Raw genomic sequence first — 15,768 nt, 5'->3', positions numbered from 1 at the left:
GTACTTTTTAACATAATATGTGGCTTGGTCCAGGGGTTTGCTCCAGGGCTGTTACCACATCCAAGTATCTTCAGAGAAGGGCCTCCAAATGGAGTTGATGCTATCCCAAGCCTAGCACAAGAAGTAGGAACAACATCTATGCATGACTATGACATCGCATCCTCTTGGAGCTCAAAGCCCTAGGATGCCAGGAAGAGGCTGCTGCTACAAGACAGTGCCCTGGCTCTGCAGTTGTGCTCCTCCCAAGCACAGTTTCCCCTCCTTATTGGTGTTGCCTTCTGGTCCCAGCCTTTGTGAATCCCTGTAGGGGCCCTGGGAAGAGGAATTACTGCTCCTTTAGCACCACTCTGTACCCCAGGCTCCTGTCAGGAAGCTGTATGAGGAAGGCTTTGCCACCAAGGCATTCTCTTTTCCAGCTCTGCCAAATTGCCCCAGGGTGCCTCATTAAGCCTGCTGCTCCCTCCCTCATTTCTTTTTTAATGCATGGGCCGACAGGCCTGGAAGTATCAAACTCAGCAGCTTCATGTGCTGTTCAGATCTGAAGCACCATCCTTCGGAGCTAATGAGCTGGGTTTCAAATCAGAAGGGCAACCGGCTGCCGTTTCTGACAGCCCTGTTTCATCAGGACCTCCCAGGAAGATTGTTTTAAAGGTTTTTCCCTTCCCAGGTATGAAGCCACTGAGAGCACTTTTTTTTTCTTTTTGGTGGAAGGAGGGGAAGTAGGCATTAAACAATTATTTTTTTCCTTTGCCTCATCCAATACAATTCATACTTTCTTTTAGGTAAGTAAATAACATCTCACATCTACCAACCACAGAGAGTCATGTTTGTTTTCCTGGGAATCTCCATGTACCACCACCTCCTATCCCATGAAAATCATCAGCAGCACAAGAGCTACCTTGGAATAAGACTGTGCTGTTTTTTGCATGCTATGAGACAATTCTACTCTGCCTGCTGCTTTGCTTCTGGGAGGCCACCACAGTGCTCAGAAACCTGCAAGACTACAGGTTTTAGGGCTGGAAGAGGGGATTCTGAGCACCAAGGTGGTTTTTCCAAATTATAACCCATGTTTCCCATCTTGAGCTGTGAATTTCCACTACAGTCAGGGCATAGCCAAAGTCAAGAGCTGAATTTACAACTTTTGGCTCCTCTAGTGTTTCCAAAATCAGTAGTGGTCTTGTGCTGCCCAACTTTGTACAGTTGGAAAAGACCTACATTTTACTGGCAGTTGCTTAATACTTTTTGCAGACTGAGCATTCACTGACGGAGCAACAAAATCTCTAGCCCTCCATGACCTGCTCTCATGTGTTACAGAATTTTCCCTAAAAGCTTCTTGTGTGGATTTAAGCCCACCTGGAGTTGTTATTCCCACTCTAACTCATTCAACCACTCTTCTGCCTTCATCTCTGAACCTTTTATCACCTCTGTGGTGGAGGCTGTTTTCCTACAGAATACGTTGCTATGGGCAATTGGCAGTCTCGGGGGCTACTACAATAAATTCTTACCTGAGTCCTCTGGTAGCAGTTCATCCAGGCACTTTCTTCTTTATTTTCCCTCTCTACACCCCCAATTAAGAGTAGTAAGTCATTAAATTGTCTTTATGTTTGTGTTGGTGGACATGTCAAATGCTTTCACAATACCAGCTCTTACAAAACCTGAGACAAAGAGTCCCACACAAACTGGCTGCCCTCTGTTACTTCACCACAAAGTCCCTCATTGTACATGCAGCCTTAATAAAGGAAACTTAATGAAACACTGGAGGGGCCCCCAGCAACACAGGATCTGAGGAGAGGGGAGTCTGGTAGTGGGGGCTTTGTAATCTCTGAAGCATACGGTAGCAGGAGTTATTTAACTGAGTGGAGCTCATATTCTCCTCCAGGAAAAGCTGGCTGAGCTAGCTCAGGATAAGGATTTCCAATGCCACCTCATGCTGGGGGCCTGATGTCTTTGTTTCCGCAGAGCGAAGCAGCTTCCCTTCATTGTCTGTAGAGCAGGAGGTGCAGCTCTATGGGATCTGTGGGAGAGGAGTTTCTGCTGAAAGCTTTGACATGTCCTACACATACTGCCTCATGAATCCTTTGCAGTTCTCCAGTGGAAGATCGAAAGATGATTCATACCCCATTTGACTGAAAAGAAACCAGAGCCTGAAGAGATGAAAGGATACCAGAAAGAAAATTTCTGCCCTCCTCTCCTTGATTAGACCTCGTTTTGTGACTCTGGGTGTATCTGTGTGGTGTGTAGAAACAGGGATGAAGTCACTCTGCCCGTGCAGAGTGCTCTGAACACAAGAAGGACCAGATCAGAGCAGGACTTGGGCTCTACAGATGGGTCATGTCCCTGATATTTTTGTCTCACACTACGGCACAGCACTGTGGGTTTTGGGTCAGGGCTATATGTTTTGGGTCAGGGCTGCCCAAAAGCTGCTGTAGCCTGCCAACGTAGAATCACAGAATCATTGAGGTTGGAAAAGACATAGAAGACCTTTGAGTCCAACCAGGTCCACCACTATTCCACGTCCCTAAGCACCAGATCTGCACGCTCATCCAGACACTGGTAATCTGTGATGACTCCATCTGTGGTGACTCCAGAACTGCAATCTGTGTTGAGATGATGGTCTGAGCAGGTCTGCTTGAGGCTGCATGAAGGTTATGGGCATGGGCAGAACACAGTCAACTGAGGGCATGACTCAGAAGGCAGCCCATAAATCACCTTTACGTCTTTAGGGCACCCAGTCCTACTCCTGAGCTGTAAACCCCTTCAGCCTCATGAGACCTTCCTGCTCACTGGAGAGTGTTGTGGCTGAAAGCAAATGTCAGGCAGGAAAAGTCTTGTGTGCACTGGTCCTGTTCCTGAGCAAATAAGCCCTGAGGAGCTATGAGGGTCTACTGTGAGGTCAGCTGGTAAGAGTTCAAAGCCTCATCTTCAGATTTGCACTAAAATCTGTCTCTGTGAAGCATTTAGGTGTTGTAGAAAGTTTGAGGTGATCCATGGAAAGTGCTGAGAGTGAATCATGGCCCATTATTCCCTTGTGAGCCAATGCCTATGGAAACCTCATGTGCATTAGCCAAGCTAGTCTGATAAACCCTCTATGTCCAGGATAAATCTAAACTCTTCTTTCTCAATCAGAAAGACTCCTCTCGAATCCTGCTTTGCAAATGTGTAACAAGATGAGTTCAGCCTTTGCTAGAGGCACTCTGCTCTCCTTGAAGGGATAACAGTACGTTCCGGGCCGTGGTCATTGAAGGCTCCAGTGTGTTCACTATAGCAACAGGACTGAGGTGGCAAAACTGTTTGAGAAGAGGGTCAATAACAGCAATGAAATTTGCTTGGGCAGTGGGATGCAGTACATTGCAATCGTCCTATGTGGTGAAACCAAGACCGAGTGATGGAAACAATCCATTTGCCTTGCAGGTACTGGGCACAGAGGCTTTAGTCATCCTGTTTATACTGGCCAGAGGAAAGGATGGTCTTATAATGAGGGATATGGTTGTTTATGATTTTCATTTCCTCTTCAAGGTGAGCATGTGGCAGTGTCTATCCTGGAACAGAAGTGGTATTAATAGTTTCCCACATCTGCTCATTTTTAGGAAGCAGTGATTAAAACCAAGATATTCTTTTACCAGAAGTGAAGGGAACTTATGCTCTCTCTAAATGGTGGTTTTATGAAGAACAGGGGGGACTGATGGAACTTGATGATCCTTGTGGATCCCTTTCAATTCAGAACATTCTGTGATTCTGATAATGTAATAAAAGCGTGATTTTCTGAAGTGACAAACTTGCCTTCACCTGCTTTTCACTGCCAGTGTAACAGAAACAGCTGATTGTATCCTAAGGCACATACCTGCCCTTGTGCTCTGAAGAACCAGGTTTCTGCCTGTGGAGGGGAACTAACGTACAGCTAGACAGGTACATGTCTGCTGTCATGTACCTTCTGCTGAAAAGATGCTGAACCCCAGTGCCCTTCTCTGGCTGCTAGCCATCCTTAGAATCTACCCCCACAGGGAAGCTGGGCCAAGGCGTGGTTTGCTGTATAAAGTTACACAGCATGATGCTATCCAGTATCTCTGCCAGAGGCCAAGAACTTCAAGACTTCTTGCACTATCTCTGTTTTATGAATTACCAGAGGACTGACTTTACTCAGCTGTCATCTAAAAAATATGTGCTTGCCCCACCCTAGCAGGGAGACTTGCGTTATGGTGAGTTCCCAGCTCTGCACCAAGTCTGGAGGAACTAGACTGTTGAATCAGCCCTGCAGGGACAGACCCACACCAAGCTAAGCAGCTACTCCTGCAGAGTTTATGGATATTGTTCCAGTCTAGAAATTGTCAAGACTGGTTGTATTGGAGGAAGATGCATCAGCTGATGCATCAGCCAATGCACAGAGTACTTGGTGCATGGAGAGCTGAGCGCATCATCATGTGGGACAGCATTGCACGTAATAACATTTGCTTTGAGACGAGTCAGCATCATGCTCTGGCCAGGAAAGCTGGATCCTCCTCCTTCTAGCATGCAGAACTGCGGATGTTTTTAACAGCTGCAACATTTTGCACCTTTTACAACCAGCATCCATCCTTTCATTCAGCTTCTGTATCACTCAGTGACCTGGTTAGCAAAGCTAACAGGAGAGGATGAGCTGACGTTTTGCTTCAAATGTATTTTCAGTGGCTGACCAAAACGTTGGAAGGTGCTCACAGGTAGAAGCAGGCAGGTCTTGTGGCTCACAGACAGAGTCTGTCAGAAAAGTGGTTTTGCTTACAAGGAACTTGTTCTCTCTTGTCCCTGCTTTATAGTTGCAGAAATTGACCGAGAGAAGACTCAGGCCTCCTCCATTTAACAAGCTCAGTTTAAATTCAAGTGTACAAATATGATCAGATCTCTTATAAACAGATTGGTTCTTGCTGGCAGAAGAGTTTTCTCCAGAGGAACTTCTGGTTTATGGTATCTGGCAGTTAAAACCAGGTGAAAGCTGCTGGAGGACTGGACAATTCTTGTCCAAACTGCAAAACACTCCAATAAAATAATCCATCACACGTGTTTGAAACCAGTAGACAAGTTCTGCACTGCTTTATTGTTTCTTGCCCGCTGTCTCCAGCCAGGTACCGTGCTGTTCAAAATTTTCCAGGTGCCCTGAAGAATGGGGTTGTGCTTCACTCAGATGCTCTATCTGCCTGGGCAGAAACTTGGAAGAACTTTGTAACCTAGCCACACAAAGCCCAGCATGAAATAACTCAGGTGCTGTGTCCTGAGGGTCTTGGATTTGATCCATTTGGATCCTAGGACCAAGGCTATGATAAAAGGCCAGACCTTGCCCTGGGGCACTTGGTCAGACCACAGTCCATAACTTGGATTTATTTGAAAACTACCATCTGAAGTCATAACTATTTAAAGATTGTATCTATTTAAAACACACACACATGAAAGGAAGCTAGAAATAGCAGGGGCTGTGAGGAATGGGGGCTGAGCTTGAATTCTTCCCTGTCTGAACACATGGCAACTTGGATGTTTTCCATGGATAGTTCACAGCTGCCGTTGCTGGACTGCCAGTGGCAGGGAAAGCAACACTTCCCACACATGGTGACAGCCCCTCTGCCATTACACTTTGGCTCTTCAGTTTATTTGCAGATTCTTATCAAACTATTTATAGCTGGCACCCATTTCTAAGCCTACAGACCTATTCACCACTTCCAGTGTCCCTAGAGAGCCAAGGATGTTGGAAGTGTGACATCTGCAAGGACAAATGAAGAGAAAGGTATCTCAACACCATCACTGACCTACCAGAGAATATCTCCATCTACATGATACCAACTGTCATTCCTGCCCCATGGAGTTTACAGTCTGATCACGGTGACAGGAGAGGAAGTACCCTGGGATAACATTCAAGGGTCTTTTTTTTTTTTTTGCAATATTCTTCTCTCTATCTCCTGGCTTATTATTTCAGGCTCAATTTCTTCTCTCTACAATTCTTCAGCTTCTGGAGACAGTAGTTGTTGTGGCCCAGTGTGATGAACCTTCCTTGGGAATGAGAACCACCTTTTCGTTTCAGGTGCAGCTGGTCTTCCTGATAGCACTGGTCTATCCCGTGGAATGTGCTGCCCTAGGAGTGCTGCCTGCCTCCTATCCTGAGCAGCTGCAACCCACAGGCTCTGCACCAAGCAGAGGCACAGCAATAGGCATCCAGCACTTCATGAAAGTGTTGGCTGCCGCTCAAACTTCTTCCTGCCCATTATAGCACAACAGCTGTGAAATGCATTACTCGCAGATGTCTATAATTAGGGTCTGTCACTGCCTTCCAATGGCATCTGAACCAAAAAGTCCAGTGAAAATTGAACAGGATTGCTTAAGCCATTAAATGAAAGATTCACACTCTTTAGACCTCTCTGACTCAGTTTTACTGATTTAACCTCATCCTAATTGTGGTAATGAATGGAAAGAATCCTGAATCCAAAGAAATCATAGCTGAGCTGTTGTTTGCAGCAAGGCATTCCCATGAATTCAGGAAGATTTATGTCCTGGAGCTGTACAGGATCCTAAATGATCCCTACTGCCTTTTGGGATGATTATTTGTGCCTTCCTTCCTGACATAGAAAACTAATTTGCATTTTGACTAACATCAGCTGTTTGCTACTGTTAATGAGCTTCGGTTGTCTGTAAGTTTTGTCAACAACATCACATTTTATATATAGTACATTTTCCAACATGAGCTGGCACCAAGAGCCTTTCCAGCCACCACACTATCAGAAAATCTATAGAAAGAGAGAACACCATAAAAAAACCCAACACAGTCATTCTAAATAAAACATACTTAAAATTGTTTATTCAGGGAGCTCTGTGTACTTTTTGGGAAAGCAGGCTGAGCTTGTTGAAGGCATTGTGTGTCCTCAGCATTGGGGTATCTCTCTTGCAGCTCCTGATAGCCTCAGTCCCCCGTTTTGCAAGAACCTCTGCATGTGTTTTAAGCACACAAGCAGCCACAACAGAATGTCTTTTGCTGGGCTAAGATAACAGACAACCGATGAAGGCAGACGGCAGTGCAAAAGATGATATTTCAAGGTTGATTGTCTTTTCTGAGGAGGATCCATACACTTTTAGGAGGAGCAGGAGAAGGTCAGCACACATACAAAATGAATGGTGAGGAAGAAGAGGTAAAAAAGTGTCAGCACAGAAAAGGGATGGTTAAAATGAACTCTCACCAAGATCACAGAGTAAGAAACCAGTAGGAGCCAAACCAGAGACTTTATCTTTGTGTTCCCTGCACAGATCATCTATATGCTATTAGCTCCTTCTTTACTGCCATTTTCCATTTGTTGCTGCAGTTTTACAGAAGCAAAGAATAAAGGTGTGTTGTGGTTTGGGCATTTTATTTTATTTTTATTCTATTTGACAAATAGAGTGTGTTAACTTCACACTTGTGGATAGTTCCCATTTGTGGCTCTGTTATTTCCAGAGATAGAACATCCATCATTCTTGGAAGTGTATGCAAACTGACATTTTCTGTTCGACCAAAATATAATTAGATTTGCACACACCAGGCACAAGGTTGTCGACCATGAAAACAAAAAGACATTGCACGAACAGGGAAGAACATCTGGGAGACACACCAATCCATCTAGGGACCAGCAGAAACAAAACCTGAATAATAGATGGGCTAACATGACACTATCAGGGCCAATGTCCTGTCTGATTAAATCTATGTCATCAAATATCAAGGATAGAAAAGTCCCCTTTGCCCATAGTTGGATGCATGATGAGTAAGAACAAAATAATTCACCTATAACACATTGCTGAGTTGCTCTAACTCCTCTGCATTTTGCAGTAAGTGGTCACAAAGCACCTCTGTACCCTGTGCAAATCAGTTTGCTAGTAGTCCAGTTTTAGGGGTACTAATTTGTTAGATATTGCCTCAAACTAGGGAATTTGCAGGCAAACTCTCCTTTCAAGTCTGCTGTGCCTCCTGCCAGTGGACTGAGGAGATCCTAAATGCTGGGAGAGCTTAGGGTCCCCAGCTCATGTGCATCCTTATAACCATGTATTCATGCTTATCTTCATGTTTTCATGTTTAGTGTTTGTACTAAATTTAGTCTCCCTAGAAGTGTCAGGCTGAATCTGGTAAAACAGCATAAATACACCCAGTGGGTCTGTGACCACTGATATTGCACCTACTGCATGGTCTGAGCCTCAGGGAGAAGCAGGCTTGGTTTGCAGGAGAACAGCTCCTGGACATCCCTGCTGTCAGTGCAAACCACCAGGAAAAATACCAACCTCAAACATTACAGGGAGAGAAAGCGAGTTATAAAAATCAGTCAGCAACTGACCAAGGACCTGCCAGCACATTTTAACTTTCCTGGGGATCCAAGGAGAGATCTCTTTTTCTGCCTGCAACTTGGTGAGTGACAGAGACTACGTCCATGTTCAGCACACCTTAGACAAGATGAACTGGCAGGTAAATTGGAAGTATTGGGTGAGACAATAGTTCAATTTCACTCATCGTTTGAGTTAATGGCTTTCATTTAGAGGGTTCACGGAGGATCATTACTCTCCATTAAGCTGCTACAGACAGACACAGACAGATGGTAAACCAGTTTCCTCAAAGTGCTCTACTAAAACTGTCTACCTGGGGACAAATCCCCAAACCTGGCTGTCAGAGGAACCTGTCAGGCACATGGATGAGAGTCTGGGAAAGTCCCAGGAGCTGGCTCCAATGAATTCTGTGGACCTGCAGGAGGTCTGCAGCTTGTAGAGGTTGAACTGCTTAGGACCAGATATGTGCTGCAACATAAGGGTGGACAGAAATTCAACGCAGAAGTTCTGCTGTTCCATTGCAGGGAACTGTGAGCCTGAGAATCCTCTGATGCTGAGTGTGTGACGCTGTAGGGATCAGGAGAGCCCACTCTGTGGGTCAATGTGTGCCATCCCTTCTGTGTCCCAGGAGATGATCAAGAGCCCTTAAATCCAGGATGGTCTCTGGCCCATGTTGTAAGTCCTTAAACAACCTCAGAATATTAGAAGCTCTGCTGATCAGAGTCTGTGGAGACTCCTAAAGCAATGATGTCTCAGTGGAGTGGGCAACAAATTTGGGTTCAAAAGATCTACATTCACACTCTTTTTTCTACTACGAGGTAAATTTGAAAAAAGCACATCTGCTTTGCCTGAAGGATGAGCAAAGAAGTAGAGTGTACCTCTGCTCCTCTGCTTTGACATATGGGAGATGGCCTGGGGCTAGTTACACTGAGAGAATAGTGTAACTAGATATAGAAAAAGGGTCACAGCTTCAACTTTTTTGACTAGTCCCTTGGTTTCCCTTCTGAAATTCCTTCATCATAGCCCAGGGCTAGTACAAGCTGTATGGCAGAGGACTGAGGCACCACACATTTTCCTCGAAGGATCTCTTAGGAGAATGCTTGGAAGACGAGAAAAGTTTTACCCAAGCTTTTCAAACTCTCAGAAAAGGAAATTTCAAAAGGCTGATGTATTCTCACCATCACATTGAATGAGGCTTTTTGGGTGGAAATGTTGTTTCTTTTCTGATTTTGTTTGAGTAGTTTTGCTTGTGCTACTTAATAAAATTGCATCAAGCACTTTTGAACAGTCCCTCCTTTTCCAGTATGTGGTCATGTCTCCTGGGTGGGACTTGTAATTGCTGAATTATCCTGGAGCAGGAAAATGTTGAAGAGCTCCAAAAGGCCTTGTAAGGGTGGTTTGGGGGGGTTATGTTGACACACTAAATAATGGATGTATTGTGTGGGCATGCAAATACATGACCAGAGATATGCCAGGCCTAATGAAGGAGGATTCAGGCTGGCATTGCACATGCAAGCTCTAGAATGGCCCAGTTCAGATGGCTCACAGCCCTTTGTGGCCCTACAGCTGCTTGACTGGGTTTGAAAAAAAGCTCTTGGACATTCCTAAGAAATCAAGGATGCTGTGTGTACACAAATAAAGGGCTATCTGAGGAGCTGAACTGGGCTGTGGGATCACAGAGCAGGCAACAGCCATGACAAGGGGGTGATCTGTGCCAGATGGATGCTCAGGATTGCTGTTAGAAAGCATGCTCCCTATGGACACGTCTCTGCCATATGATCCCCATTCCTCCTGTCCATAACCTGATGCATGAGATAAGGAGAGCAGCAATGCGACACTCTCGAGACAGGAAAATGCAAAAGGAATATCCACCTTCAGAGGCTCACGTACACACTGCAAATGGCTCATTAAGAGTAAAACTCATCACAGTCCCTGGAGGCTGGAGTTAGTCTCTATGTCATGTACTGGGACCAGCAAACAAGAAATTACTTCTAGCTTGGAGGTAGACATCAAATTGCTCTATAAAAATCAAACCAAAGTCTCAACGAGTGTTACTCTACAGGAGTAATAAGCTACCCATTTACTGCTGGCCACTGCAGCTCTGAGGTAATCATAGAATGGCAGAGCAGTTTGGGTTGGAAGGGACCTTAAAGATCATTTTGTTCCAACCTTCCTACCCAGGAGCAGGGACACCTTCCACTAGACCAGGTTACTCAAAGCCCCATTCAACCTGGCCTTGAACACTTCCAGGGATGGGGCTGCCACAACTTCTCTGGACGATCTGTGTCAGTGCCTCACCACCTTACACTAAAGAATTTCTTGTTAATATCTTACCCAAAGCTGTCCTCTGTCAGTTTGAAGCCATTCCCTCTTGTCCTGTAACTCCATGCCCTTGTCCAAAGTGCCTCTCCAGTTCTCTTGTAGCCCCCTTCAGGTACTGGAAGGTCACAATCAGGTCTCCCTGGACCTTTTTCTTCTTCAGCCTATCTCCATGGCACAGGTGCTCAAGTCCCCTGATCATCTTCATGACCTTCTTGTTTCAACTGGTTCACGACCTTCTTATGTCGGAGACTTCAGAGCTAGATGGAGTACTCCAGGTGGGATTTCACCAGAAGAGAAGGGGAGAATCTCCTCCCTTGACCTGCTGTGGTGGACCTGTTGGTTCTGATGCAGTCCGGGGTACAGTTGGCCTTCCGGGCTGAGAGTACACATTGCTGTCTATATCCTCCTTCCTTGTGATATTGATCTCTCATTTTTTCCTCAAAGGCTACTGTGTCAACTCTGCTTTGTACTATGTTTCTTTTGGGATTGCAGGGGTTTGTTACAAATACCACAATACTGATAGCAAGCAATGAATTAAAGGTCCTCCAGGTCCACTCTTACCTCCTCTGTAATGCCTTACACACATGGAAAAAAACCAAACAAAAAAATAAAAATAAAAAGGCACGTAAAAACTTAGGAAATTGTCTCTGCAAACTGCTAAATGTTGTCTGAGATGAGTTGACTTGGACATACCATTTTCCCAGTGGAGACAAGAGCTCACAGTGTTTCTGTACTTCCTTCCTTCAGCCATATTCATGACACTGATAGCTTACTCTAACATGTGGTGTTACCAAAACCTGCCTTCCTTTGGATCTGTGTCTTGTGGTTGATTCTCTAATGTCCATTAAGGTTTGAGGTTTTGCTACAGAATTTCCTTCTGGACAACCAGTAAAGGTTTTTTCCATTGACTATGAACAGGAAATCTTTACCTGTAGAGTACCTTCGAGGTCTCCAATTTTTTGTCAAAAGTCATTGAAATTGTACAACATATTCAAAAATACTCAGGAAAAAAAGAAGAGGACTGAAAGGTTAGGCAGGCAAAGACACTGACAGGGGGGCTATCGCAAAGGTAGCATGACTGTAGAGTACTTCTTTCACTAGGAAACTAGGGCAAACAGCATTTTCATTGCTTTTTATTATGTCCTGCTGTGCATTGCCATCTTCTGCCTGCAAACATCAAAGAGCCAGTGTTGTAGTAACCACCCATGACATGTGATGCTGAACAGGAGGAGATGAAATCCCCAGTAACAGGAGATCTATTTCTATCTAAACTACCCAGGCAATAACACTAGAAAAGCGTTTTAGAAAATGCATAACATAATGAGAAGCTGAGGAAATGTTTTCCAAAAATTCATTTCCACTCCACCCTAACAATTGCCAACAGATTCTGACTTCTTTTTCATTTTGGCGCAAAACAAATTAAGCTTAAAATAAGGTCTATATTACATCCTGAATGAATATGAAAATGTTTGCATTGAGACCTCTATCTGCATGGGGTACAGCAATGGGCTCATGGCTGAAAAAATGAGACTGAGCAGCTGATATAATCAACAGATGGTGACGTTTCATGGCATTGTCCCTAGACAGTCCCACAGTTCCAGGAATCACTGTGCAGCTTGCTGGATCACAAGATACTGAGCATCATTGGTAAAGGGAAACTGCTGTAGGGATGTCAAGGAGCAGAAATGATGAGCAGTCCTTCCTTGGAAAGAAAGTATGCTACAGAGGGATGTATTTTGGTCCTGTTGCATGTCACAATCAGTTGTGCTATGAATTATCTAGTCCCCCAGGTACTTCTACACCTTCCTTAGCCAAAACCAGCAGATAAGTCCCTCCTTTACCGCAGAATTGCAGAAACATTTTATTTAAGTGCCACATTAACAGGGACAACCAGCAGGAAGTTCTTGAAAAGCTCAACTGATACAATATATATGCTGCCTCATCTCAGATCTTCCCTCTAACAGTGGTGAAGGGATGGATGTCACACCGTTTATGATACCATGGTGTGCTGAAATGGGAAAATTTGGTTGCACATATTTCTGTTTATTAGCAGCCTTCTTGAGAAGACTGTTCAAGTCCTTTTCTCCTGATCCCAAATTATTTTCCCTTGGACTTATTGGTTTCAGCTGGACTCACTGTTTCTGTCCTGGCTCAGACCTCTCCTTAGCCCAGGAGGTGCTCAGTGAAACGTCAGTAAGTCAGTCCTATGACTGGATGAACGGCAATGCAGCTGGGCACAAGGTTTCCATCATGTACCTTGGAAGAGGTGATTGTGAAGCTGCAAACCCCACTGAGCTGGAACAACGAGAAACATTGAAGCAGCAGCATGAACTGTGACTGCATGTAGGATCCTCCAGCTTGTAGTGGGGTTGAGCAGCTCCGAAGACATCTGGATGCAAACACATACACGCATGGTTTCTGAGTTCAATCTGCACTGATAACTGGTAAGGTCTCTGGACTTTGATGTAAACACAGTCTAATAGCCAGAGCATTAAATACAAGAGTTAGTATCCCTTCTCACACCGGCTGGAATTAATGATGATAAATAGAGATGTCCCTGATAGTCATACAAAAATCAAATTCTTTTGGAAAGCTGCTCATTTCCTGCGTCCTTAAAAACAGTCTCCTGCCTTAGAAAGAAAATAAACCAACCCACAAAAAGTCTTCTCTATTTGAAAACCAGTGTCAAAGAGGCTGTTTGAGGGCAGGACCCTCTAATATCTGAAAGGCCAAAAGACTCCCAGAGGAAGCTGAGGAGCACCCACGCAGAGGGTTATATAGGTTACACTGATCACATTGATGGAACAGTGTATCTGATCCACTCTCTCCTCAGAACAATTCAGATGTCCTGAAGCATTCTTAGGTGAGGTGGGTGAGACACTGAATGTCCAGACCACCCCAAAATCAGGATTCTTGTTCAGCTGCTGAAATTTTAAGTCACCCAGGCTGGTTGTCACTGGTTTTGATTTGGCCAAATTTGAGCTTTGCACATTTAGGGACTTGGGCAGCTTCACACATGATGTGTTTGAAGAGCCTTCCTCCATCAGCTGAGGCACCAGTAACTGAGATCAAAGTATCCAAAATAGCCATGAACCTTGTTGATACACTGAGAACTGAACCTGGTATCTGCAGGAATTGCATAGCATCTGTCACATGGCAAGCCATGTCATCACAGACTATTCAGCTAGGTCTGAAGGGGATTCTCTTTAGTTAGGAGTGGCGGGGGGGCGAGTAACACACATCCATCTTGTACAAACAAAACCATTTGAGACAGCAGTGAAGCTTTAAAGCAAACAAATCAACTCTGAACAGTGCAGTGCCAGTAACTGTAGTTCCAGTCTTGAAGTGTGCTGAAGCTGTGGCTTGGTTGACTGTTTGTTGCTCCACATTGTTTGTTCAGGGGCAGCAGTGGGGAAGGTGTTAAAAGCTACCTTAGTCCCATGGGTGCTGCAGGCTACAGGGAACATCATGAACTAGCAATACCAGAGTGATGGGGGACCAGCAGGCTCAGAATACTCTGTGGTCATTTTGCTGCAGAATATAATTTGTTTCCTGGCTTTCCTGTTGGAAACATATGGCCATCATTAATAATAATCACTGATTATTCCAGTTTCTGATTGAACACAAGACACTTGTGTGTGCAAAATGAGACAAAACTATATTGGCAGACAATCTAAAGAGATAAAAGAGAGAATTATGTGGGTTTGTTTGAGGATGTGAGTCTACAAGAGTGAACTAGAGTTTAGTTTGACTAGTCATCTACAAATCACACCATGTCATTTTTACTGCAGCTGAAAACATGCCTGATCACTGTTGCTTTCCTATGTTTGAACCCTACTCTTTTCGAAGTATGAACTGCATTTTGGAGTCAGACTTATAAAGGAAGCCAATAATTAACAAAATTATTGCTAAATCCATTAACTGCAAAAACATCCTTCCAGGTCTTGGCAGTTGCCCACCAGGGTCTTATCTTCCCGCACTATTTCATTTTGGCAGAATTTTCAGACGTTAACTGCTGTGACACAGAACAACACATATTGGCTGGAATACCAGCTCTTTAGACCTTGTATTCATCACTTATAAGCTTTTACCACAGCTAAAACATTTAATTTCTTAATTTTATAGTAGTGATTTGGACAAAAATATCTGTGAATGAGAGAAATTTGAAAACCTGGAATAAAATGCAACCAAGTTTTATTCTGGGTCAGTGTTGTTTCTCTGACATGTCAATAACCTGTAGGATAAGGTGTAATGGATAAAGTGAACCTTTCCTAACAGACCTTCTCAGCTTTTAGTAGTGATTTTAAGACCTTCTGAGCTAGAGTTTGAATATGGGCGACACTTTATGCACAGCTACCATAGATATATGGTTTTTTATGCCCTCTAGAAGCAAATTTCTGTGCACTAAGTGAAAACGAAACATGCTGTTCCTCTTTGTTTTAAACCTGACACCAGGAACTTCATCAGAAGTTCCTTCATCACCAGTGATGAATCAGATAATCATCTGCTTCTCTGCATTACTCATGGTGGTACAGATCATGATCTTAAGAGCAACCTAGGGAGAAAAATTCACCTGCAGATTACCTAACTGGGATTTTGGTAACTCGCTTCCCCTCCAAATGATTATTGTTATTTATATTTTGAATTTGGTTTCAAATCAGCTTCATCCAACTTTGCAAAAGCTGCTGCTGTTTTTTATTTCCAAGGAAATATTTGGATCAAACATAGCAACAAGAAGCTGCTGCTATTATTATTTAGCAAATAGCCCAAAACTTTGTTTTCTATCCAAGCCTCTCTCAGACTTTGAAGAGTTTGGAAATCTAATCCCACACTGAAGCTTTGCAAACAATCCCTCTCTTTAAAACGGGCCAAGCCACAAAGTCAAATCCAATCCTGCCGAACCTTCACGTTGCTCAATACTTGTCATGAGCTCCAATCACTGCTGTCTGTTTCATCTCTGTTATTCATTATTGCTGTTATGCTGTGCCTCCCCCTCCCTGTATCCATAAGAAAATGCATCAGACGAAAACTGATGAGGCTTTCTAATATTGCCAGTGGTGTTATTGCAGAACCGTATTCGTTACGTACCTTGAGGCTTATTAGAAGCATCTGGAAAGTTATGCGTCAAGGGTGTCAACAAAGGCCTCT

The 15,768-nt window shown here is 44.0% G+C and overlaps 1 long non-coding RNA gene across 1 annotated transcript; it reads left to right on the top strand.

Annotated features, from left to right (window-relative positions):
• The first annotated feature begins 260 nt into the window (after window positions 1-260).
• Window positions 261-2,214, top strand: LOC113998397. Its single transcript, XR_003544433.2, has 2 exons — window positions 261-667; window positions 2,085-2,214. It is a non-coding gene; the product is annotated as an uncharacterized LOC113998397 (long non-coding RNA).
• Window positions 2,215-15,768: the final 13,554 nt, after the last annotated feature.

The sequence above is a fragment of the Pipra filicauda genome, unplaced genomic scaffold, assembly GCF_003945595.2.
Source record: "Pipra filicauda isolate LSUMZ 115617 unplaced genomic scaffold, ASM394559v2 scaffold183_size1465899_pilon, whole genome shotgun sequence".
Lineage (NCBI taxonomy): Eukaryota > Metazoa > Chordata > Aves > Passeriformes > Pipridae > Pipra > Pipra filicauda.
Note: the sequence above shows the minus strand (reverse complement) of the source record. Positions and strands in the feature narration are given on the sequence as shown.